The following is a 12592-nucleotide window of genomic DNA, read 5'->3' as shown; positions in this document are numbered from 1 at the left end:
AAACTATGTAGATTTTTTGTTAGTTATGGAAAAAGCATTTTAAAACAAGAAGCTGTTGGCTCAGCTCACCCTCATAAGGACAATCAGAATGGCAGCCTAGAGTCCAAACTCACTGTTTTATAGAACAGAAAAAATCTTTACAGCTGACTGTAGCCAGGGCTTCATTTACTGCTGGCTTCTGGCAAACAATTTCTCCTCAACTCTCTTCCATCCCTTGCATTTCTTTCAAAAAGAAGAAAAGTAAAATTTGCCAAACCCTCAGTTAGCATGCTGATACCCTTTTTCTTCCACCTATTGCAGCTACCTGGTGTAAAAACTGTCAGTGCTTGTAAAGAAAAAACATGTCAACATTTTGTTTTGACATACTTTCACACTTTACTATATATGGACTACTTTCTGTAAGGGTTCTATATCTCTTAATGGCTTATGTTCAAAGCATTTCTGAAAGGACCTGTTTATCATCGTCAGTAAATGAAAAGGGAAATGAAGCTTACAGTTGAAAAGCAGTTTGGACTTTGTCACGCAGACAATGAATAACAGATAAATGCTTTGGACTCCTCTCTCAGCTCAAATACCAATGCCTTCACCAATCTGAACATTCTTTGTCACTGCTTTGTGACTTTTGCCATTCTATAAAAAGATGCAGGAAGTCACAAATGGAATAATAATGATTTGGCATGGAGACTTCAGTGAATATTTCATTGAAATGAAAACAAGTTACTGTGTATATCCAGACCCATAGAGCGTGACAAATTTCTACCAACAGATATGTCTGGTGCCATAGGTTATCCATGACATCTACAGGGGGATGCCAAACAAGAACCAGGATGTGTGGGAGACCTGTGCCCTTCTGGACTAGCTTCCGAATGCCATGCAGGGTACCTTGGGGCATGAAAAAAGGCAAACTAACTGCATGGATCTTTTGACATTTGCCTTTATATCTCAAGTGTGCTAAAAAAGGAAGAGAACATAGAAAAATCTCATATCTGTGCTTAAATACAGTCCACAACTTATGTCTACAATATGTCCTTTGTATATCCAATGTTTGCCAAGAATTACCTCTGAGAAAAGACAGCAATTGTCCTAAATAAGTTAGCTCTAGGCAAAGTCTTACTTTGGAATAAGACCCATTGCAATCGTACTGCCTCGGGGCTGGGGTTTTTTTTGGATTTATGGGGGGGGTTGTCTTGTTTTTTATTACTGTTTTACTTATTAGGCATCTTTTGTACAATACTGGGAAAAAAATCAAGCTAGGAAATGCCAGTTTGTGGGTTGTCCATGCAATCTTAAATAACCTTCTTCATTTTACATGAAAGCTTTAATTCCCCAACCATGGAATATTTATGTCACAAGTCCCTTGCCTCATTGAAGAAAGACTGTGTATAACAAAAAAGCAAAGCATGGTTCTTACATTTTCAAGACATTTGCTGATATGCTTTCTTAAAAGTATTGGATCAGAACCTGGACTTTCTCTGCCATGCCTATCTTCAGTCACCCTGGACATGATTCACCTATGACAGGGTACCAGAGTAGAACTGGATTAAGATGGTTTGAGAACCTTACATCTCCTGCCTCTGGCTCTTCAGTTTGAATTTGATCACTGTTTTTTTTCTTTAGTTCTTTTATAGTAAGAAAGAAAAACAAAAGTAGTAAAGATCTGTGTCAAAATTATGCAAGAATGGAGCATCACTGAATAGTTGAGTGAATCTCAAGAGTTTAAAAACATAATTTTTTTTAAGCATCTGCTTAGTGAGGTTTGGAAATTGATCTGCTTTAATGGCAAATTAAAGCCTAAAAGCCCTTTTATGTGAAGCTGGTGTTATCATGAATCCTCTTCACACACAACAATGTGTGAAGAGGATTGCAACAGTTTTTCTTACAAGTAATGGAACTGGATTTCTGCCGAATATGGTTCCTTTAGGTCATTAAGCTGTATGGTAGCATTAGGCATGCACATGCATTGTCTCATTATCACCTTGTGATTCTTTGCCATCCTTTTGTTTAGCCACTAATTATTTTTGTTTAGCATATAGACTGTAAAGCTTGGTAACGCAGATTTCTGTCTTGTATTCGCACAGAAATTAGCCTAAAGGATTTAGGACTTGGTGAGACACCTCATTTGTCATAGTCCCTACAGAAATCCATTTGTGACACACCCTTCTCCAAAATATTTGAGCAGGGAGGTGTCGTTATTTGACTTTGCTCTGAGTCTGCTCCTGACTGTTCTGCCCAACGAAGCCTTCAAGAGGAATTGTTCAGCAAATATCTGTTGCTTTCCAATGGATCATGTCACTGCTTCTGCCCATACTCTAAAAGACGAATTATGCTGCGCACCTAAAAGAATTGCATAGCTACAAAAGACTGTTTACTAAAGGACTAATTAGTGTATAAGCACCAACCACAACTACAAGAACTAGAAAAGGAATTCATATAAAGGATTTGTATTCTTCTATTCTACATAAAAGCAGGTGTAGTGATTATATTGGGACTGATGGCATTTGCCTTGTACAAAGAATAAGAAGCCTTTTGTTGTGATACTGCTAGTTCTGGCATGGGAAGGGCTGCTTATTTAGTGAGACTGACGTCTTCTGAAACTGTGAGAGATTCGCTTCTCCAATTAGATGTGCTTAATTTGTTCTCAGTGTACTCTTTGTCTGTAAGAAATGGCCCATCCATCCAGAAAAACTGTTTCTGTTTTGTAGAATGAAACTTGACTGAATTTATAATAGGAGATGTTCTGCATCAGTTATCCAGTTAAAAATGAACCAAAGAACTGCACTGTTTGCCAAGACTCAAGTTCAAGGAGCTTGTGTCTCCCATACAATTGTTGATGGTGATTTTAGCAACCAAGCCGAGTGGGAAGCTGTATCCTTTGTTCTTCTTCAGAGTGTAAAATGTGCAGATGCATGTTTACTGATGCAATTTGCACGTGTATGGACAAAGCTGAGGGACAAATCTTCCTGCTCTCAGAAGACTTACAATGCAGTTCCTGGACTATTTTTTCCATATAACATAGCTGCATGTATTATCAGCACCAGCTGTGCTGCAAAGGGACTGCAGTCATTCACACCCCTAAGAGATAAGAGCAAAGCAATTTCTAGTTACTGGTCGTAATTTACTACAACCCCCATCTGTGGTCAGACATAGGATGGTTTCTTTCAGGGATGTAAAAATAAATGCTCCAGATTTTTCTTTCCTTACTTCCACCAACCATTTCATAGGCTAAGGCTTCTCTGAACTCCTGGCTAGAATTTGTCCAGGGGAGATATATATCAGGAAAGCAAGGCATGAATAAGCCATCACATCATATAATCTGAGAACTGGAGACTCTGTTCCCATAAAATTATATTTTTCCACTTGTAAATCCAAGTTTTTGACTGGTGAGGCTGAGAAGAATCACAGCTATCTTTTATGATATGTCTTGGTCTGGGTTTACGTCAAAATAGACCAACACACCTTTCTCAGCAGGAATCTGTCTCTGCTTCTGATATTTTCTATTCAGAAGCAATGATCTGGGCCATTTTCTCTGGCTGATAATTGCTATATGTCTTTCAACCCTCTTCCTGTCTATGTAGAACTTGAGTGATCTATGTTCCTCAGGCACTTTTAGGAGTGATTCCAGAGCCTTTAGTGTGGAATATGGGTGCATTTGTGCATTTCCTAAGGAGCCTGCTCGGTAAAGAGCAACTTTTCTGTCAGCCCACTCCAATGCTGAACTGTGGACTATGTCATCATGACATGAGCACTTAATGAGTAGACTGGTGTTCCCCATTAATTTCACATGGAAACAAGTATCTTTTTTTCTTGACTCCCTTTTGCACATTGTTCTCCTATTAATCTATGCAAGTTAAAATATCTTCAAGGAATTTCACGTAATTTTTAAACTTTAGAGGTTTAAATGAAAAAAAAAACCTTGATGTTGCCAACATTTTTGTTATACAGTTTATTGCCCAGCAGATAAAAATGATCTATGTACAAAAAAGTGCCAAACTTCAAGATAATTGAATATTTGAAGTGTTTCTTCTGTTACTTGTATTGGTCAATGAAAAATTAACATAGACCCCAATTCCCTTCTTTGTGACAAAAAGATATGAAGTTGTTTCTATGCATTCTATTTATTAATTTTAACAGTGTCTCTGATTACAAAAGAAAAGAAATCCTCTCATATTGTGAAACAATAAGGTAGGGTCTTTAATCTGCACCTGATATCAAACCGTTTTTCAGAGTTATTGTTTGATGTTTTCTCCCTCCCCATGAACATTCTTTCCTGAAATCTTGTTCTCTCATTAAAAAAAACATCCATTGAGAATGCATTTTAATACCAATAAACTTTTCAGCATGCATCTTAGTCATCTGCAATACATCCAAGAATTTCAGGACATTCCAGGAATCTCCTCACTGAACCAGCTGAGTTAAGCACTCTAGGGAAAACATATGTATTTCTGCTTAGCATATAAGTTTTACTGAACAAATGACATTATAGGTTTAATGTTAAAAAATAATATGAAATCAGATGTCTTCATACAGGGAGATGATCTCTGAGGTCTTCATTATGGCTACAATCTTGATCATGTTCTTACAGGCACAAAAGTAATTTTTTCCTACTTGTGTTTACCTGGAGCTGGTTGTCAAAGTAGAATTGGAATATATTATGGTGTATATGATGCAACATATCACAAAAGCTATGAATTAGCTTCAAAACTGAGACTCAATGCACCTAGAAGAACAGTATATCTGGGCCTGACACCAGAGTGGATGCCCAGGCCCTTCATAACTCAAAGACACATTTAAAGGAGGGCAGCATCACAGTGGAGTGTCAGCAGTCCTCGTCACTTGTCCTCGTTCCTCATTTTTTTCTTGTTTCTTGTTCTTTTGCAAGGACCAGCCCACCAATCTGTAGGAATACTGAAAATGAAAACTCTTAATCTGATGCTGACTTTGGAGATTATGTGGGAATCCATGATTACACCAGTCCTCCAAAATTGTATTTCACACCAGTCCCCAAAACTGCATTGTGAAGACACAAGGACATGGCATAGGTTTTGGTTTTGGCTCTATCTCAATGGAAATGGAAAAGTCTACACACTGTTCTTTTGCAGAAAATCTGTTTTGGCTGTCGAAAAATAACAGTGAAAACATTCTTGCCCTGAGGAGAACACATGACAATGTGGAGACCGCTGTCCAAAATTTCCTCATTTATACACTGTGGAACTGGAATCCTGATGTATAAGTGCTGATATTCAGAAATACTGCTTCTTCATGTACTCAAAAGCAAAGCTGCACTCCCACAGCTTGCTTCTCTGTTTCTTTGTCTTCCCACCCTTCTCACAGCATGAGAGCAGCTCTGGAGAGTGCCTCACTGTCAAGTTATAAGAGCAGCCTCAAAGAAGTGAAACGGGCCAAAACATATTGTTGCATCCGCCACAGTATTTTTATTTTGTTTTTTGCTATAACTTAAGGCACATTTTTGTCTTCCCTCAGACCTTCTCTTACTTTTTATAACACACTGCTCAGCCAAGTCATAACTGTTTGTGCTAATGGATGACAGCGCACCCATCTTCTCCACTGAAATAGCGAAAAGCAACTCGTTGCTTTGCTAACGTTCTTAAGCGCTTGAACTCACCTGCAGGTAACCAATATTAAGCTGGTGAAAGAGAGAGGCAGGAGGGCTGCTGGTTTTGCAATATGAGTTATTATTTGCAAGACAATGTTGTCTTGCAAATAATAACTCATTGCTTTTCTGTGTTGAAAAGACATTGGTGTGTGAAGAATCATCCTTGTCTAAATAAAATGACCAATATTGATTTATTTTAAAACTCTTTTTTGTCTCAGCTCGAGTAAATCAAATGGAACTGATACAGCTCAGAGGCATTTATCACACCATCAGAGCATTAATTTCCTACATGACTTCATCTTGGAATTACATTAAAAAGTTAATTTCATCAGTTTTAAAAATACGACCACTTAAAAAAAACCCCAACTTTATTCTAGCAAAGCATTTCTAGAACTGTGCACCACTGTCTAAATATCAAATTGAAACAAGGACTTCAGAGAAAAAATTCTATTTATGACAAACCTGCCATCTAAAATTAAATTTTGGCTGTGCTTTTCTTTAGAAGGATTTGACCAAGATTTGTTTCTTATGCATCAAGAAGAAAAAAAAAACAGGATAACAAGTCCATCAGAAGTAGCACTGTGCAGCAAATCACGATACTGTTGTAATGATGTCATCTGTTCTGCTTGTGGAGGTACCTTAGTTATATTTTTCTCCCTCTGTTTTTCAACACACGGTACTTGCTGCATCAATGAACGTGTTTAACTTATCAACATAGCAGAAAAACTATTCTTCCATGCAAACGGCATGACAGGCTTCACCCCTGACTCTTGGCATATAAGACATATGTGACTCTCTTTCAGTACATGAACAAAAGGTCTGGTGCTTCCTAGTTTCCCCATACTCCCTGCAGGATAGACACACATGCATATTTTGATAGAGAATTTTTGACCTTGGCACATGGTGCTAATTAGTCACATACCAACTGTACTTAACAAAACCTCCAAACATTCACTGAAAATAAGTGATATTTCCTGAAAAGGGAGCTTACTTAAAGAGAAGATCATTCTTTCAGGTTAGAAAGTCTCTCATACTCTTCACTCAATGAACTTGATCCAAAGCTTATGAAGTCAAAAGGAGGTTTTTCATCAAGTTCAGTGGCTTTGAATCAGGGCCCCAACAAAATGCCAGTGGGAACATTTGACCTAGTAGTTTGTGGGCCTTAAGAAGGAACTTGTTTCCTTATGGGATCTTAACAAGAACATTGCTAGATTAAAGTCATAAGCAGTCTCTTCTGAAATACCATGTAGAATGATCATCAGTTAAAAAGAAATATTCATGCATTTTCAAAGGGTTTGGGTGAGTTTTGAACAAAAAAGCACAAGGATTCAAGTTGCTAAATTACTCTTTCTCTGCAATGTTCTCCTGTGAATGTGTAGAAGTATGGCATCATCAATGTTTTCTTTTATGGGTCTACTGTGCTGCTCACATTTCACTGGTCTTTTAATTACGTTTCTTGTTTCAGCCCTTAAGAGGACTAGAAAGTTTTAAGGATGGTCTATTAATGCTTCATAGCTTTATTTTGCCTTTCTCTGGTCCAGTAAATGTTATCAACTTTTGTGTGCTAAATTCATTTACTGGCCAATTTAAAAATTCACCCTCATAAACATTTCACCTTTATTTCTTTTCATATCAGCACCACATGGGATGAATAAGAGTGTTAGCATGCCCAAGCCTGACTTCAAGGGCCGGCAACTCTGCTCTACTGATCTGGAAAACCGTGGCTTCACAGGAAGGATTGACTTCACAGCAGTAAATGGGGTTCGAGCTTTGCCAGAAATTCAGAACAGCTTTCTGTTCAGCAAGAATTTGTTTTATAATGTACTATTTGTAAAAAAAAAAAAAAAAATCAACTGACATCAAAGAACATTGGATTTCTCTCATTTTTTTTATAGGCATTTTGTTCTTTCCTAAGAACTTTACTTGATTCAGCAGTTTGCCATTAGCTTAACTTCATATAGAGAGTAAATATTACAAAACCTCTATAATCAATGAATTTTGCATCATGCAAAAATTTCAGATAATAAAAGCTCTTCTGGGATATAATATAGAGGAGTCCCAAACAGATATTTAGTTTTTTCCTGTAGTGCCCCATGTTGAGACACACATAATCTTATTTGGAAATCTTAGGGTTCTGTACATTCAATTATTGGTATCCTTTGCTTATCCCTTTAACTCTTGCCCCAGTTGTCATTATCTTTACATTTTCTGAGTGTGGGTGTTGCTGTGGCCCATCAACAAAATGATGTTCCTCCAAAGTGGAAGTGGAGCTTTAAGAGGCAGAGCTTTTCCAAAATGAGGTAGTGGTAAAAATAATAAACCAATTGCCTACACCTCAAGGACTACAGATGTAAGAAGAGTCAAAAATCAAATGGTGTAGTGGCAAAATTTTAAAAGAAATTTTCCTTTTCGTATCAGAAATATGAACCATCTGTAGAAAACCCCTGAGGGAACAGCAGCAGTGCAGATTGCCTGTTAATGTCCTGGCCCCCCTCCTGTTTGCAATACGTCTCAGGCAATCTTTTTTCCTGTGTACATTTCATGATCTCTTACACTAATTATTTGGAATTCACTTACAATAAATACCTTCTGTCTCTTTGCAGTGTGGCATGCACACTGGATGTTCACCACTTTTGTGGGCCACAGGATGAATATTCTCATAGACTTCCAGATAGAGAAAGAGAAACTTTTTTGTTGAGGAGCATTTACTTAAACAAGGCAAGGAAATAAGAACAGCATTATTTGGGCTGTACTGTGTGGCCAAATATATTTCCATCAGGGATGCTTTCATTTTCTGTTTGGATTATGACAAGAAACAAATAAAAAATGCTATTGGGACAATTTAAATTCTCTTTAGTTGTGTTCCTGCAAGCATTTCAATGCTTTGAAAATTAAGTTATGTTATAAAAATAAGAAATTTTCATATTCTAGTCCATAGACCTTTCGTTGAAAAAAAAACCTCAGTACAAATGTGGTTGACACTTTTGCTCCTTGCTAAAAGTAGAATGGTACAATAGCAGAGCCTGTCTAGTCAAGACACAGAAGACTCCTGAAGACTGGGCTGAAGCACCTCTCTCAGGGCTGAACATCTCATAAGCCAACTGCCCTTTCATCCCAGAAGAATGAGATCTATCAGCATCTCATCCACACCTCTGCCTTAAAATAATGTATGCTTTCATCAAAGGAACTGCAATGTCACATATCTAAGACATTAGGGACTCCATGCATGATATTGGGCTTTGCCAGGCACCAGAGCTTCTCATTTGTCCCAGACAGTTAGGATGAATTATCTGAGCCTTCTGTTCTTAGCTCGATGCCCATGTAGTCCTACTTAGACTATTAAGTTATCAGAGTTCTTGTCAAATTCTTCCCATGAAAGGGTCATCAAACTGTGGTTTCTTTTTGGAAGACAAATTTAGCAGATGAATCCTACCCCACTGACCCCATGTTATCCAGCCTGCCTTCTCCAAGATTCCTTACACCCCAAGAGACAGCACTACCATCATACAACCAGTAAGTATGTTGTCAATAACTTTCTGTTCCTATGGGGGAGGCCAGAAGGGTCACTGGAGCTGGGCTTGTTAATTGTTTTCTGTAAAACACCTTTACAGGGGACCAGAATTTGAAGAGCCTTGTGACTTGCAAAGTTTTCCCTTCTGCCCTGCAAAGTGAAAACCTTTAAGTTAACATTCCTCCACTATGAAAGAACAAGGTTGTCTGCAATTAGGTGCTGAGTGCATCTAAGCCAGGTACTCAAATTTTTCAAACTTATCTTCCAAAATACAGGCACTCAAAGCTTATTTCTTGTTTTAAATAAAAAACAGAATTTCTAATCTAATTCCAGTACTGTCTGGAAGTACTAGGAACCCTGGCACAGGCCTTGAGTGACTATTTGTCCGTTCAGTGTGAACTGCGTGGACCACATCCAGCCAGATTGAGTGAGAAATTTTGAGGGCTTCTTCCTGAATTACTTGCATGCAAAATTCTGCTGCCATCATTTCAATTCAGATTTACATCTGAATGAATGTGGAAGCCAAAGATAAAATGTGCCAGTTGCTGCTTTTAGCTCTTAATGCAATAGGACATAATTTGTATCAGTGTTTGACAAGCAGGGATCTTTAAAGGAAATTGCTTAGTCCTATATTATTGGAAGTGGCATTTATATATTCTGTATGTTTTCCTGTGTTTCTCTTTTTCTCTATAGTTTAGCTCTCTGGTACTAATAAGTTTTCCAGAACAGAAATGCAATAAAGTCAAGCAGTGATTTATGTGCTGAAGCAGAGATAATTCTAATGCTGAAAACTGATATATATTTTTTTCTTACCTTTTGTGCTATAAACAATAAGGAACTAACTAGATCCATTTCTTAACCTTTGAAGGCTTTATCCAGTGTGCACATATACCAGTCAAATATCAGATGGATTTCAGATCAGACCTTTACCAGTCAAATAATAGGATAGGATGAAATAAGCAGAAATAAACATATTTTTCTCTTGTATGATTAAGTTCCTGCTGTTGTGAAAGTGCTTTTTCTACCATACCATGCAATTGTTTGTGCATGTCCATTTTATTGTTCTTACTCCCCCAAGATTTTTTTACCAGCACTTGCTTTTTTTTAGGCATTTCTTCCATTACTTGGTGTATCTGATATTATGCTGCAGCAAGAGATTAACCTGTTCACGATCCTGTGCAATGTGCTCTAGGATGATCCTGCTTGAGCGGGGAGTTTGGTGCCACTGTGGTGCTTTCATACTGTGATCTGTGTGCGTTTCTTCTGCCAGGCCAAAACTTGTCTCCCTTCCCTGATCTGCAGCTACACCCATACCCAGACCACAGTGCTTACTTCCCCAGTCCTGCTTTCCCCAGAAGTCATTCTTCCCTCTCATCCCAGGTCCCTGTTCTCTCCAGACCCACTTGCTCTCCTCTCCTCTCCTCAGCACCCTCTTCCAGGGCTTATGCCCTACTTAGACTTCCCCCACATCCCTTCTTCTCAGCTCTCTGAGAGATCCCTACTCAGTCTACCATTCATAATTGTACTTTCCTTGACTTTTCTTTCTCATCAACAGTATACTTTAAAAGCCACAGTGAACAGCTAAAACAAGAGACTTTGTTTTGCTGGAATGTAATAGTAGTCTTCTGAGAGTAGGACTTTTGTCTAGAGACAATTAAAGAGCTGCTCTGCCAACTAACCAAATGCCAGGGACTCTGCATGTCTCCCTTTTCATCCCTTAACATTCTGATTTCTACCCAAACCCCTAGGTTTCTACCCACTGACACAAGAACATTCCACAGAAGTGACTAGATGTGGAATTCCAAAGTTGCTATGTTAATTCCAAACATCCAGAGATGCCAGTCTGCAAGGTATTATCAGCTCAGACAATAAATATCACCACAAGTACCCCATATTTACTGTCTCTCAAAAAGCAAGTGTACTTTCTACGCAAGCAAAAATACAGTTTTGTTTTTTCTAATTATCACCTGTGTCATCACAGGCTGGACCCTGACACTCACATCTGAGTTCATTCCTTCTTATGCATCAACAGCAGCACCAGCAGTCCTGCAGATCAAACAAGGCCCTGTTCACCCTTGCAGAAACCAATTTTCTTCCTGCTGTGTTCTCAGTGACTCCAAGGCTCCCCCTGTTCTTAACAGTAATGCCTCTTTCAAGCATTCAGCCATTACCAGATGGTCTTAAAAATCAGTTTCATGAGCTTGGCTTAAAACTAACCTGTGTGTTCCTCTACGTTTAAAATGCATGTGGTTTGCCCTCTCAAGCTTTTGTTTATCACTGTGAAAACTAGAGTAGAATTTAAATGTTACTGCCTGCAAACATTTGATTCAAAGAGGAGTTTTTTAGAGCAACACCAAATAGCATCAGGGGCTCGTGCAGTGCTGCACAGAAGTTATTGCAACTGGCTGCATTAATCTGTCATTCTGCCATTGACAGACTGGGTGAAATAAAATCCTTGGCTTACTCTGGTTATAGGTCTGTGATCACTCTACGCTGAAGCAGCTGTTGCCAAAAGGGGGTGGTCTCATTCCTGCAACTATTCTTGAGCTGATTCTGCTTTTCAGTGGCTGCGTGATGAGATGGATCAGCAAATTGGTATTCTGACAGGTTAATTGTAAGATGTACTAGACCCTGACATAAAAAATTACGTGTATACTTGAATTTTACTGGTACTAGCATTTCAGAAAAAAATGGAATGTGAAATTGAGGAAAAGTACCTAAATAAGAAAACAAATTCTTAGCCATTTTTCAGGATATAAACTGACATTCTCCAATCAATCTTACTGCAATTTCCACACCAACCTGAAAACTGAACTTGGCTTTAGCGAGGAATCAGCTGCATTTCCTATGCAGTTCCACCAAAGGTACCTCTCTTCTAAATGTCAGGATCCTGTTGCTCTACTGCCGTGTGGATTATGACTAATGGATGCTGGGTGAGCATCATCTCGCCTGTCCTGTGGGCTGTGAGAGCACTTATGCTACACTTACACAGGAGATGAAGATCAGTAAATACTTCACAAGACTTCTCACCACCAAAGTAAGCTTTTACTTACAGCAAATATGGATTTTACACAGATTCCACCAAAAAGATGTACACTGATGAGTATATTATAATATGGTCATTCACCTTCAGGGATTTAAGATGAAATATTCTAAAAATCTTCCTTGGTTTAAGTATGAAAACACACATTTTAAACAGAAAAGATCTCTAGGAATTGTGTGAAGTATTTTGAAGGTATCTGCATACGTTTTACTCATATATTAATTATTTGTTTAGAGTGTGGAGTTGTAATAGTAGGTTCAATGCTTTTAAAATAGCACATTTAGTATACTTTTCTAAAGGAGTTTATAGATAACTGTTATTTCCAAGGCAGGAAGATCTCACAGCTTTTTTAAGATTCCAATATTTGGTTTTTTATAGACTGATCTCAACAAAGATTACTGTAATATCTCAGAATTTTTTCTGA

This window comes from Corvus cornix, chromosome 3 (genome assembly GCF_000738735.6).
Source record: "Corvus cornix cornix isolate S_Up_H32 chromosome 3, ASM73873v5, whole genome shotgun sequence".
Classification (NCBI taxonomy): domain Eukaryota; kingdom Metazoa; phylum Chordata; class Aves; order Passeriformes; family Corvidae; genus Corvus; species Corvus cornix.
This window is presented reverse-complemented; position numbering follows the sequence as displayed.